Source organism: Zingiber officinale, chromosome 5B (assembly GCF_018446385.1).
Source record: "Zingiber officinale cultivar Zhangliang chromosome 5B, Zo_v1.1, whole genome shotgun sequence".
Classification (NCBI taxonomy): Eukaryota; Viridiplantae; Streptophyta; class Magnoliopsida; order Zingiberales; family Zingiberaceae; genus Zingiber; species Zingiber officinale.
The window spans coordinates 128,215,342-128,227,827 of NC_055995.1; positions in this window are offsets into that span (position 1 = coordinate 128,215,342).

Sequence of the window (12,486 nt, forward strand, 5' to 3'; positions counted from 1 at the left end):
CAACGCTAACAAGGTTGGTTTACTTGGTATCCACCTCACAAGAGGTGACTAGTCCAAGGATCCACACCACGCACGCACCCTCCACTATGAAAACACTCCTTTTCGGTAACTACCGAGGGCGGAGAAGCCCTACAAGACTCTCAGTACAAGAAGAAAGGAAAGGGAAACTAAATACAAGCGCAAAGCTTACAATGAGTACAGAAAACCCTAACCCTAGCTTCTCTTCTTGTCTTTGATCCGCCTCTTGACTTGGAAAGCTTCCAAGATCCTTCAAGAACTGGCGATCTGATCTTTGAGAGCGCTGTGGAGAAGTTGGCGAAAGATCTGGAGTGAATCGGAGAAGAGATACCGAAGGAATCGTGCGCCTGCGGCCTTTATCGACGCCAACGGTCGGATCCCGATCGATTCGAATGTTCCCAATCGATCGGGAGATTTCGATCGATCCACGGATCGATCCGGAGCGCCTCTGTGCTGAACGCTCGGATCGATCCACGGATCGATCCAGCGCTTATCGCGCAAAGAAGCCCCAATCGATCGGCCGATCGATTGGGACCTCGATCGATCCACCGATCGATCCGCAGGTCTGTCGGGGAAGATCTCGATCGATCCATCGATCGATCCAAAGACTTGGTTTTTGCCCAAAACCAAGTCCCGAACCTCCCAAACCAACATCCGTCAACCTTGACTTGTTGGTACATCATGCCCAGCATCCGGTCACCCCTTGACCTGCCAGACTCCCAACAAGTGTCCGGTCAATCCTTTGACCCACTTGTACTTTTCTTTCATGCCAAGTATCCGGTCCACCTCTTGACCTACTTGGACTTTTCTTTCATGCCAAGTATCCGGTCACTCTCTTGACCTACTTGGACTTTCACCAGATGTCCGATCATCCTTGATCCATCTGGATTTCCTTTGCCTGGCTTCACTCACTGTGACTTTCACCTAGCTTCACTCACTAGGATTTTCATCTGCCTAACATCCTCACTAGGACTTTCACCGGCTTCACTCACTGGGATTTTCTTCGCCTAACATCCTCACAGGACTTTCACCTGGCTTCACTCACCAGGATTTTCTTCTGCCTAACATCCCAGTCAGGACTTTCACCTGGCTTCACTCACCAGGATTTCCTTCTGCCTAATATCCCAGTCAGGACTTTCACCTAGCTTCACTCATCAGGATTTCCTTCTGCCTAACATCCCAGTCAGGACTTTCACCTGGCTTCACTCACCAGGAATTCCTTCTGCCTAACATCCCAGTCAGGACTTCCCAGTCAAGTATCCGGTCAACCTTGACCTACTTGACTCTCCTTCAATCAGTATCTTATTGTCAAACATCTAAACCCAAACCAAGACTCAGCTTGGTTAACCAGGTCAACCTTGACCTGAGGGATATTGCACCAACACTAGGGGGTGGTAACCCTAGGTGGAAAGTCCTGGTGTCGCGAACCAGGTGGAAGACTGGACGGGTCGGGGAGCGAGCGTCCAGTAGAAAGTCCGGAAGCATTGAGCACTGAGCAAAAGTCCAGTCGATCTGGAGGATCGCATTAGCAACAGGTAACTCTCTTTAGAGGAGTAGGTGAGGACGCGTTCCCTGCAGAGGGAACAGTAGGCGTCGGGTCGACCTATGGTTTCCGGTTGAAAATCCGAAGTCAGACCCGGACAGTCTAGAGACTGTCAAACACCTTTCTTATCATATTTATGTGTGCTAACCTTGTCTTGCAGGGTAAATGTGTATTTTATGGACTAACACATTGTGCAGGGACAAAAGAGCATACTTCACCTCAGATGAACAGTGTCTGAGGCGCCTCCATGGAGCTTGGAGGTGCCTCGAGTGCAAGCCGAAGCCAGCTGTGCAGAGGAACTGGAGGCGCCTTCATGGGGACTGAAAGCGCCTTGGACCGCGGCTTGGAGGCGCCTTGGAGTAGCATTGAAGGCGCCTTCAGGTGGATAACGAGCAGCGGTCAAATCCTGATCGACAGCGGCTGAGTCGGGATAAAACCTTGGGTTGGAGGCGCCTTGGAGCTTAATGGAGGCGCCTTGAACACCCTTTATAAGGGGGATTCGACCAGTAGTCTAGAAGAACAACAACTAAGTAATCCTTACGGCACAAGTTGCTGACGAGACGACCCCGAAGTGCTATAGCGGCATCTCGACGACCCGGAGCTTCAGTTTCAATCTAGTTGTTGTCGGTATAAAGTTTATTTCAGTTCATAATTGTACTTAGTTTGTAATACTTTTCATGATTATAGTTGTTGCCCAACGTAAATGCTCAACGAGCGTGGGCCTTGGAGTAGGAGTCGTCATAAGCTACGAACCAAGTAAACAAGCTTGTGTTTGTGTGTTGCTTGTTTTCATTATTTCCGCTGTGTTACTCGATTATTTTCCGATTCCGAAACTAGTGAAAGCCACGAGCGCTATTCACCCCCCTCTAGCGCTTCTCGATCCAACAATTGGTATCAGAGCGGGGTCGCTTCGATTTGGTGCAACCACCAATCAAGCAATTTTGTCGTGGCATTTTCAGTTTTCTCGGAGTCGATCAGAATTAGCATAATTACTATTTTCTGATCAAGTTTTCTTCGTTCAAATCGGCTTTGCTCGAAGCTGGTGCAACATCACTCGAGTTCATTTTTTTTATATATTATACCCGCACTACTAATCCAAGACCAAGTCTTGGAATAGATTTTATTATTTTTGTCGTGCAAGATATCAATGGCCCAATAAGAGGGTTACAGTACAGTTCGTCCTCCGCTCTTCACCAGAGAAGATTTCGGGTACTAGAAAGGACGGATGGAAACTTTCCTAAAAATCCAGTTCGAGACGTGGATGATCATCAGGACTGGATTACAACTGCCAACTGACGAAGACGACAATCCTACACCCTGCGAGAACTGGGAAACAACTCTAATCAAGAAGGTGGAAGCCAATGCCAGAGTGACCTGCACCTTCCAGTGTGGACTGACCAAGGAGGAGCTCAATAGAGTTGGACCATTCTCCAGCGCAAAAGAGCTATGGGAGAAACTGATTAAACTCCACGAGGGTACCTCCGACACCAAGGTGAGTAAAAGAGATTTACTGTTTAATAAACTATACAATCTCAAAATGCAGGATGGAGAGACAGCAAGTCAACTCCACGCACGCATACAAAATATTCTCAACTCTCTCCATGCAATCGGGCAGAAAGTCGAGAATCGGGACGTCATAAGGTACGCACTCAACTCTTTTCTGAGGAACACATTGTGGGCATCAATGGTAGATGCCTACAAAGTTTCCAAGGATTTATCTTGCATAAAATTAGATGAATTATTTTCTGAGTTTGAATTACATGAGCAGACTAATGCGCAGCCAATCGAGAAAGGTGTAGCTTTGCTTACAGGTACCAGTAGAACTCGCGAACCGAGATCACGATGAAGAACCGAACCAGAATCTGAAGAAGAACCCGACTCAGACGATGAAGACGACGAACTAACAACAGAACTTGTGAACCTTGTGAAGAAGCTCTACAAGAAGAAGAAGGGCTTCAACAAAAGAGGCCTAAAGAAGGCAGTACAATCCAAGGAGGTTCAACCTAGTTCAAAAGTCAAGTTCGAGGTGATCTGCTACAGGTGCAACCAGAAGGGGCACATCAAGGTCAACTGCCCAAATCAAAAGGAAGCAAAGAAACAGAAAAAGAAGAAGGTGCTGAAAGCAACTTTTGAGGAATCTTCAGAAGAAGATACCGACGATGAGCTCAACCAGACGAGCCTCCTCGCGCTGATGACCCGTGATCAAATCAACATGTCCAAGAGCGAGAGCGAATCGGAAGCTGAATGGCAAAGAAGCCACAGATCCGTATCCGTTTCCGAAGGGTCCGATCCCTCTGTAAGTATTCCTCGATTAAATAATTTAGTGAATTATTTATTATGCAAATTAGCAAAATCAAACATTAGGGTCAAATCACTTCTAAAGGAAATAACGATCCTTAAAGAAGTAACTAACTCCAAAACCTTGCCTAAACTAGTTCAGATTGGAAATTCAACTCAAGTCCAAAAGCTTGAGGAAGAAAATTCTAGTCTGAAAACTCAGGTCAAGGATTTGGAGAAGACCCTAGAACAGTTTTCTTTGGGGGTCCAAGAACCTTGACCTAATTCTTGGGACTCAAAGAGCCGTTTACAATAGAATTGGGCTAGGTTTTAAATTCGAAAGGAAATATCGATCTTATCTATCCTTAGTCAACAAACCAAATAGTAAACTAGTCCAAGCATGGGTACCCAAGTCCAACTTGGTTAATCAAGTTGGATTTGATCAATATTGGGTCCCCAAGGATCAAGTACATTACCTTGATAGACCTTATCGATACTATGATCCAGGGAAGCAAAAAGAAAAAGCATTTTGATTAATAAATAAATAAAAATTATCTTAACAAATAAATAATTAAATAAATAAAAAAAATTATCTTAACAAATAAATAATTAAATAATTAAATAAAAATTATCCTAACAAATAAATTTAAAGGAATATAATTCAAAAATAAAACTTTAAAAACAAGTTAAAAGGAAAATCAATAATGGAGGCTCCAGAATAGCTGGCACCTCCAAAAGGAATCTACCCGACAGGGTAACCAAATGCAACCTACCCGGCAGGGTAATTAGGGCTAGAATAAAAAAGGGCTAAGTTTAACTTGACATACGGTACTGGTGAAGTATTGGATGATAGTACGTTAGGAAAGCTTAGTCTATGCATGTCTAGGAAGATATGACTTCGACTTGGTGCATTTGGCTAAGTGGAACTGACCGAAGCTACCCTTTATGGATCCTAACTAGTTAGACCAAGGTTTTGTACTAAGTTCAGTGGATAGGACTATTTGAAAAACCTCGAAGGTATGGTTACTTTAATCATGTCCAAGTGACTCACCATAGCCCAGAAATTTATCCAAAGAATGTCTATTTGTTGAGCCCAAAGTTAAAACTGAATCTAACATAAAGTTAAACCAAACCCTATAATTGAACATAATTCATCTCACAAAATTATAGGATCCCTTGATTAAAAAATCTAGATCGGGTGAGATGACTAAGGACAAAACTTAAATAAAATTAAATTAAATTAAATTTAAATAAAAAATAAAATAAAATAAAATAAAATAAAAATTAAATTAAATTAAATTTAAATAAAAATTAAATTAAATTAAAAATTTTTCAAATTTAATTAACTTAATATTTTTTCAAATTTAAATAACTTAATATTTTTCAAATTAATTAATTTAATACTTTTCAAATTTAAATAACTTAATAATTTTTCAAATTTAATTAACTTAATATTTTTTAAAATTTAATTAACTTAATATTTTAATTATTCAACCATCTCACAATCACCCATAGGAATAATTGATCGCTAAAATCTAGATTGGGTGAGATGGAAAATTAAGGAGCTTATTTCAATCAAACTATCTTTTAATTCATTAAAAAGAATCCAATTCAAATACCTTGTGTGTAGGAATTGGATCAATGGATGTTGGATAGTGGATACTCCAGACATATGACTGGAGATAGGTTGAAGTTCACAAAGCTCAAATATAAGAACCTAGGATCAGTTGCATTCGGCAACAACGGTAAACTTAAGGTAATCGGAAAAGGTAATATCGAACTTAATTCCGATTTCATTATTCGAAACGTTTTATTAGTTGAAAATTTTAACTTTAATTTACTGAGTATAAGTCAATTGTGTGATAATAACTACTTAGTTATTTTTAATAATTCTGAGTGTTTAGTTAAAAATATTGATAACCCCGAAGTCATACTTAAGGAACTTAGGAAAAATAACATCTACACAATTGACCTATCCTCAATAAAGTGTATTTTAACACAACAAGAGGAAACCAACCTATGGCACAGAAGACTGGGTCACACTCATGTCAAACTCATTTAAAAAATGAGTCAAAATGGCTTAGTTAGAGGGCTACCCAAATTAAAGAACCTAGAAAATATAATTTGTCAGGCTTGCCAACAAGGTAAGCAAACCAAATCAACTCACAAGTCAACCAACCTAGATAGAACTGACTTCTTACCTGAGCTCCTACATTTACACCTATTTGACTCACATGGAGCCAAGTCACTAAGCAAGAATCAGTACTGCTTAGTAATAATTGATGATTACTCTAGGTACACTTGGGTAAAATTTCTAAAAACAAAAGATGAAACCTTTGAAGCTTTTAATAATTTTTGCAAATTAATAGAAAATGAAAAAGATACCAAAATTAAAAGAATAAGGAGTGATCATGGGGGTGAATTTGAAAATCATAGGTTTACCCAATTTTGTAAAATTAATGGATACAAATATGAATTTTCATGTCCTAGAACTTCCCAACAGAACGGTTTGGTGGAACGCAAAATAGAACCCTACAAGAGGCCGCCATAACCATGCTAAATGAGTACAACTTAAATCATCAATTTTGGGCCGAAGCTATAAATACAGCAAACTACATTCAAAATAGAATTCTGATTAACAAATTATACAATAAAACACCCTATGAAATATATTATAATAAAATTCCCAACTTGAACTTTTTAAAAGTGTTTGGATGTAAAGTTCACATTTTAAACACTAAAGATTACTTAGGAAAAGTCACACTCAAATTAGTCCAAGGAATATTCTTAGGGTACTCCACAACCAGTAGGGCTTATAGAGTCTATAACCAAAATACCCTAAAAGTTGAAGAAACAACTAATGTAATCTTTGATGAAGAAAATAACCTACCTAATATAAATGAAAATGTTGACATTAACCCAAGAATTATAGAAATGAAGAAATTCAACCTAACACTAGACCAGAGGAACCAACTACTAACTCAAGTATAAGACCAACCAGAATAAGTACTTCTCACCCACCGGACCAAATTTTGGGTGACCCAAACCTAGGAGTTAGAACTAGAGCTTCTTATAGAAACCCGAGTCAGATTGCACTTATCTCTAAAATCGAGCCTAAGACTATAGAAGAAGCTCTACCTGACCCAGACTGGATCATTGCTATGCAGGAAGAGTTAGCCCAATTTGATAGAAACCAAGTCTGAGAACTTGTACCTAAACCCTTAGATAAGTTCATAATTGACACCAAATGGGTATTTATGAATAAATTGAATGATCAGGGTGATATAGTAAGAAATAAGGTCAGACTAGTAGCCAAAGGGTTTAGCCAGGTTGAAGGTTTAGACTATGACGAAACTTATGCTCCAGTAGCTAGACTTGAATCCATTAGGATGCTGTTGGCATATGCAGCACATAAAGGATTTAAGTTATACGAAATGAATGTCAAGTCGGCCTTCTTAAATGGGTTCATTAAGGAAGAGGTCTATGTAGCCCCGAATTTGAGGACATAGACAAATCAAACCATGTATTCAGATTGAAAAAGACCTTATATGGCCTAAAACAAGCACCTAGGGCATGGTATGAACGGTTATCTAATTACCTAATATCCAAGGGCTTTAACAAAGATCAAATAGATCAGACCTTATTTGTCAAAACCTTAGAGAAAGACATCTTCATAGCCCAAATCTATGTTGATGATATAATTTTTTGCTCAACCAACACTAAACTTTTAAAAGAATTTGTTAAATTAATGGAAAATGAATTTGAAATGAGTTTAGTAGGGGAACTCAATTTTTTCTTAGGCTTACAAATTAAACAAACCAAAGATGGAATTTATATTTATCAAACTAAATATGCTAAGGAACTAATTAAAAAATTTGGCATGGAAAATTCAAAAATTATAAATACACCAATGACAACTAATATCAACATTGATTCTGACCCTGAAGGAAAACCAGTAGATCCAAAATACTATAGAAGTGTAATAGGTAGCTTACTCTACCTAACTGCAAGTCGACCCGATATACTATTTACAGTAGGTATGTGCGCAAGATACCAATCCTTTGCAAAAGAGTCACATCTAATATATGCTAAAAGAATATTTAGGTACATTAAGGGCACCCTAAATGCAGGACTCTGGTATCCTAGAACTTGCACCTTTGACCTTTTTGGCTATTCTGATTCAGACTATGTCGGGTGCAAACTAGATAGAAAAAGCACAAGTGGTAGCTGCCAAATTCTAGGTCAGTGCCTAGTAAGTTGGTCAAGCAGAAAGCAACACTGCGTTGCTTTATCCACTACTGAAGCTGAATACATAGCCCTAGAAGAATGTGCTTCTCAACTTTTGTGGATGATGCATACAATAAAAGACTATCAACTAGAATATAAAAATATAAAAATTTTAATTGATAATATAAGTTCAATTAATCTGACCAAAAATCTAATTCACCACTCTAGGACTAAACACATAGAGGTAAAACACCATTTTGTAAGAGATCATGTAGCTAGAGGTGAAATTGTACTTAACTATGTTGAGTCCAAATCAAACATAGCTGACATCTTCACAAAACCCTTACCTGAACTCGAGTTCAGTGCACTTAGAAGACAAATAAGAATGTGTTGGGTAGAATGGATCTTGATTTACAAACCAACTTCTTACATCTAATTTTTTTAAAAAAATTTGGTGTTCAAAATTACTTAATCTTAAAATTATCCTTTAAAATTCTAGGAAAAACAATGTTTTCAAAATCCCAATCTTATTAGTTTTTCAAAATTTGGACTCAGCCTAGGATCTTCCCCCTAGAAATCATGTTCCCCTAGTTTCAGCCAGAGCATCTCACAAATACACTAGGCATAACTTGTTTGTATTTGAAAGAAACTTAGAACGACGTGAGATACATAGGTACAGCCTGGACTCCAGAATGCTTATTTCTGTGCATCATAGTGAGTTTGGACGTTAAAAACTAACTTTACATTAATCAAGTTAAATGATCCAGCCCTAGACAAATCTAACTGGATCTTGAATTTAACTTGACTAACCAAGTGAAAATTGTTGCCATCTAGATATTCAGCCAGTAGCTAAATGTTAGACAGTTGGTTAAAGATATTAAAATTTCAAGTTGACTCATACTTGCACTTTAGGGCTTTGATACCTCACTAAAGGAAATTGGTTAATTTGAAATCCGTTTAACTTAACTCATGCTTGGACATTAGGTTCTTAAATAATTTCTCCTCCTTTGCCTTAATTTAAAATTCCTTATTCGTCTAAATATTTTATGGCTTCTAATCAAAAGATTTTTTTTAATCTACTATTATTTCCTTCCAAATTAACTAACTATTTTCTAAAATGTTCTGTTCAAGCATTTTACAAAAAGCTCAGTTTATTTTTTTTAAAGCTTTTAAAAACTATTCGAAAGGCTTTTCGAAAGTAATGTCTTTTAAAAAGGCTTTAAAATTTTTTAACGAAATATTTTTCAACAAAGCCTTTCGAAACTAGCCAAGTCATTTTTTCATTACAAAACTTAAGCTTACCATTTTCAAAACTTGCCTTTCGAAAATCATTTGTTTTAATTTTTTCCTAAATTTGCACAAAATTTGGCTAAGTAAAAGGAGTTGTTCAAAATAGTAATCTTAATTTAGCTATGTTCCGGTTCAAAGAAAAATCTTTTTAGCTAAATTAGTTACTAAACTTAGTTTTCTTAAAACCAACTTCTTGCTTAAAATATTTCTTAGGTTTTAATTTGTTTATTTCAAAGACAAGTTTTCCCTTAGCAAATTTCACTTACAAGAAATCTTGCTTGAAAGTGTTTTAAAATATAACTTTTTAAGCTGAAAATGTAAGGTGTTAAAAACTTAATCCTTTCACGTTGTCTTTTTACTATAGTTCTCCATACAAAAGTTTTTTGATATATGACAAAGGGGGAGAGTAAAATAAATTCAATTCAAATTATTCAAAATTCAAATCAAGGATAAAAGAAAGAGAGCTCTTATTAAGGGGGAGCCTTATACATTTAGCTTGCTTACGTTCTTACTTGAACTTTTTACTTAAAAAGCTTGCTTATCTTTATTGATACATTCGTTTACTTATGTTTGTTTTACTTAACTTTGAATTTAAGTTGTCATAATCAAAAATGGGGAGATTGTTGGTGCTGGAAGCATCCGACGATCGAACCTCTGTTTTGATAATGGCAAAGGATTCAAAGTTAAGGTTATGTTGTGATCTAACAGTTTGAATGAGCTTGCAGAAAAGTCCTAAGTGTACTTAGGCAAAAGTCCTAACCGAGGTTAGGCAGGTGGAAAACCCTAGGGGGTGGTAACCCTAGGTCATAGGGGGTGGTAACCCTATGCGGAAAGTCTTGGTGGGTCGAGGATTTCAGGCAAAAGTTCTAGGGGGTGGTAACCCTAGGTGGAAAGTCCTGGTGTCGCGAACCAGGTGGAAGACTGGACGGGTCAGGGAGCGGGCGTCCAGTAGAAAGTCCGGAAGCATCGAGCACTGAGCAAAAGTCCATTCGATCTGGAGGATCGCACTAGCAATAGGTAACTCTCCTTAGAGGAGTAGGTGAGGACGCGTTCTCCGCATAGGGAACAGTAGGCGTCGGGTCGACATAGGGTTTCCGGTTAGAAATCCGAAGTCAGACCCGGACAGTCCAGAGACTGTCAAACACCTTTCTTATCATATTTATGTGTGCTAACCTTGTCTTGCAGGGTAAATGTGTATTTTGTGGACTAACACATTGTGCAGGGACAAAAGAGCACACTTCACCTTGGATGAACAGTGTCCGAGGCGCCTTCATGGAGCTTGGAGGCGCCTCGGGTGCAAGCCGAAGTCAGCTGTGCAGAGGAGCTGGAGGCGCCTTCATAGGGACTGAAGGCGCCTTGGACCGCGGCTTGGAGGCGCCTTGGAGTAGCATTGAAGGCGCCTTCAGGTGGATAACGAGCAGCGATCAAAGCCTGATCGACAGCGGCTGAGTCGGGATAAAACCTTGGGTTGGAGGCGCCTTGGAGCTTAATGGAAGCGCCTTGAACACCCTTTATAAGGGGGATTCGACCAGCAGTCTAGAAGAACAACAACTAAGCAATCCTTATGCCACAAGCTGCTAACGAGACGATCCCGAAGTGCTATTGCAACATCCCGACGACCCAGAGCTTCAGTTTCAATCTAGTTGTTGTCGGTATAAAGTTTATTTCAGTTCATAATTGTACTTAGTTTGTAATACTTTTCATGATTATAGTTGTTGCCCAACGTAAACGCTCAACGAGCGTGGGCCTTGGAGTAGGAGTCGTCACAGGCTCCGAACCAAGTAAACAAGCTTGTGTTTGTGTGTTGCTTGTTTTCATTATTTCCACTGTGTTACTCGATTGTTTTCCGATTCCGAAACGAGTGAAAGCCACGAGCGTTATTCACCCCCCCCCCCCTCTCCTCTCTAGCGCTTCTCGATCCAACAAGTTCATGCAATGTAAGACTATGATTATGTTATCTTTCCATTTAGCAAAGTTAGAATTTGTTAGTGTGGGAATGTTATTAATATTGACAGTTACTTATTACACTAAAAATACTGTTAGCTCACGATTTAATTAAAGCCAAAAAAAATATAAGTTAGATAATAAACGTAAGATTATGCAAATAAAAAAAATAAATAATATGAATTAATTTTTATGACATACCAAATGCAACATTACATTTACATTTTGGATTAAAATATAATTTGTTAGTGGTACTTTTTGATCTAGCTCAAACTTTAGTTGATCACATAATGTGTCTTCCTTTGGCTGATCTATTGTGCATATAATTTGACACTTTATGTGAGTTATATATTTGTTCATAGCTCATAACAACCTTTATCAGTGACGTAATGTCATTTTTTTGGACTGATATATTTTATGCATGATCTGAATAAAAATATTTTGCTTCTTAATTGTAAGCTATTGTGAACATATATTTGGTATAAAAGTAATTTTTCTTTGGACCAATTACTTTTAGTATAGATATACGTTTATTTATATAAAATGCACTAAACCTACCTAAATGTCTTCCTTTGGGTCGACACAATAATTTAATTTAGTAGCACATGTATATATAGACCCAAGAAATCCCTATGAACATTAATCGAATAGATAAGTACTTAATCAGCCTTAATAGCTCGAGTTTAGGTTTATCAATCGATTGATACTATACAACAATCAATTGGGTACTACCAATCGATTGCCCTAATCGACTTGAAAGCCTACTATATCTGAATTTACGACCATCAATCGATTGATGTTGTGTTAATCGATTGGTGGCACCCAATCGATGCTGCTAGTCGATCACTGAACCTTCTGTGATCGACAATACACTTATCAATCGATTGTTGATCCTTGGCAATGGATTGGTAATTAGCAATGGATCAGCTAGTTGATCCCAGAATCTTCTGTGCTTGACTTCTGAATTGACAATCGATTGCTGAAAAAACTAGCAATCGATTACCTCAAACAGTCGATCTAGCTAATCAATTTAAGTCGATTTTGTGTTTGGTTTTAAGGCTGTCAATTGATTGGCATAAATTGGTAGCTTCAATTAATTGGACTGATCGATTCAAATCACTACTATGTCCACCCCAAGACCGTCAATCGATTGGTGAAAAGGTGATAGTAGTCGCACTACGTAATCA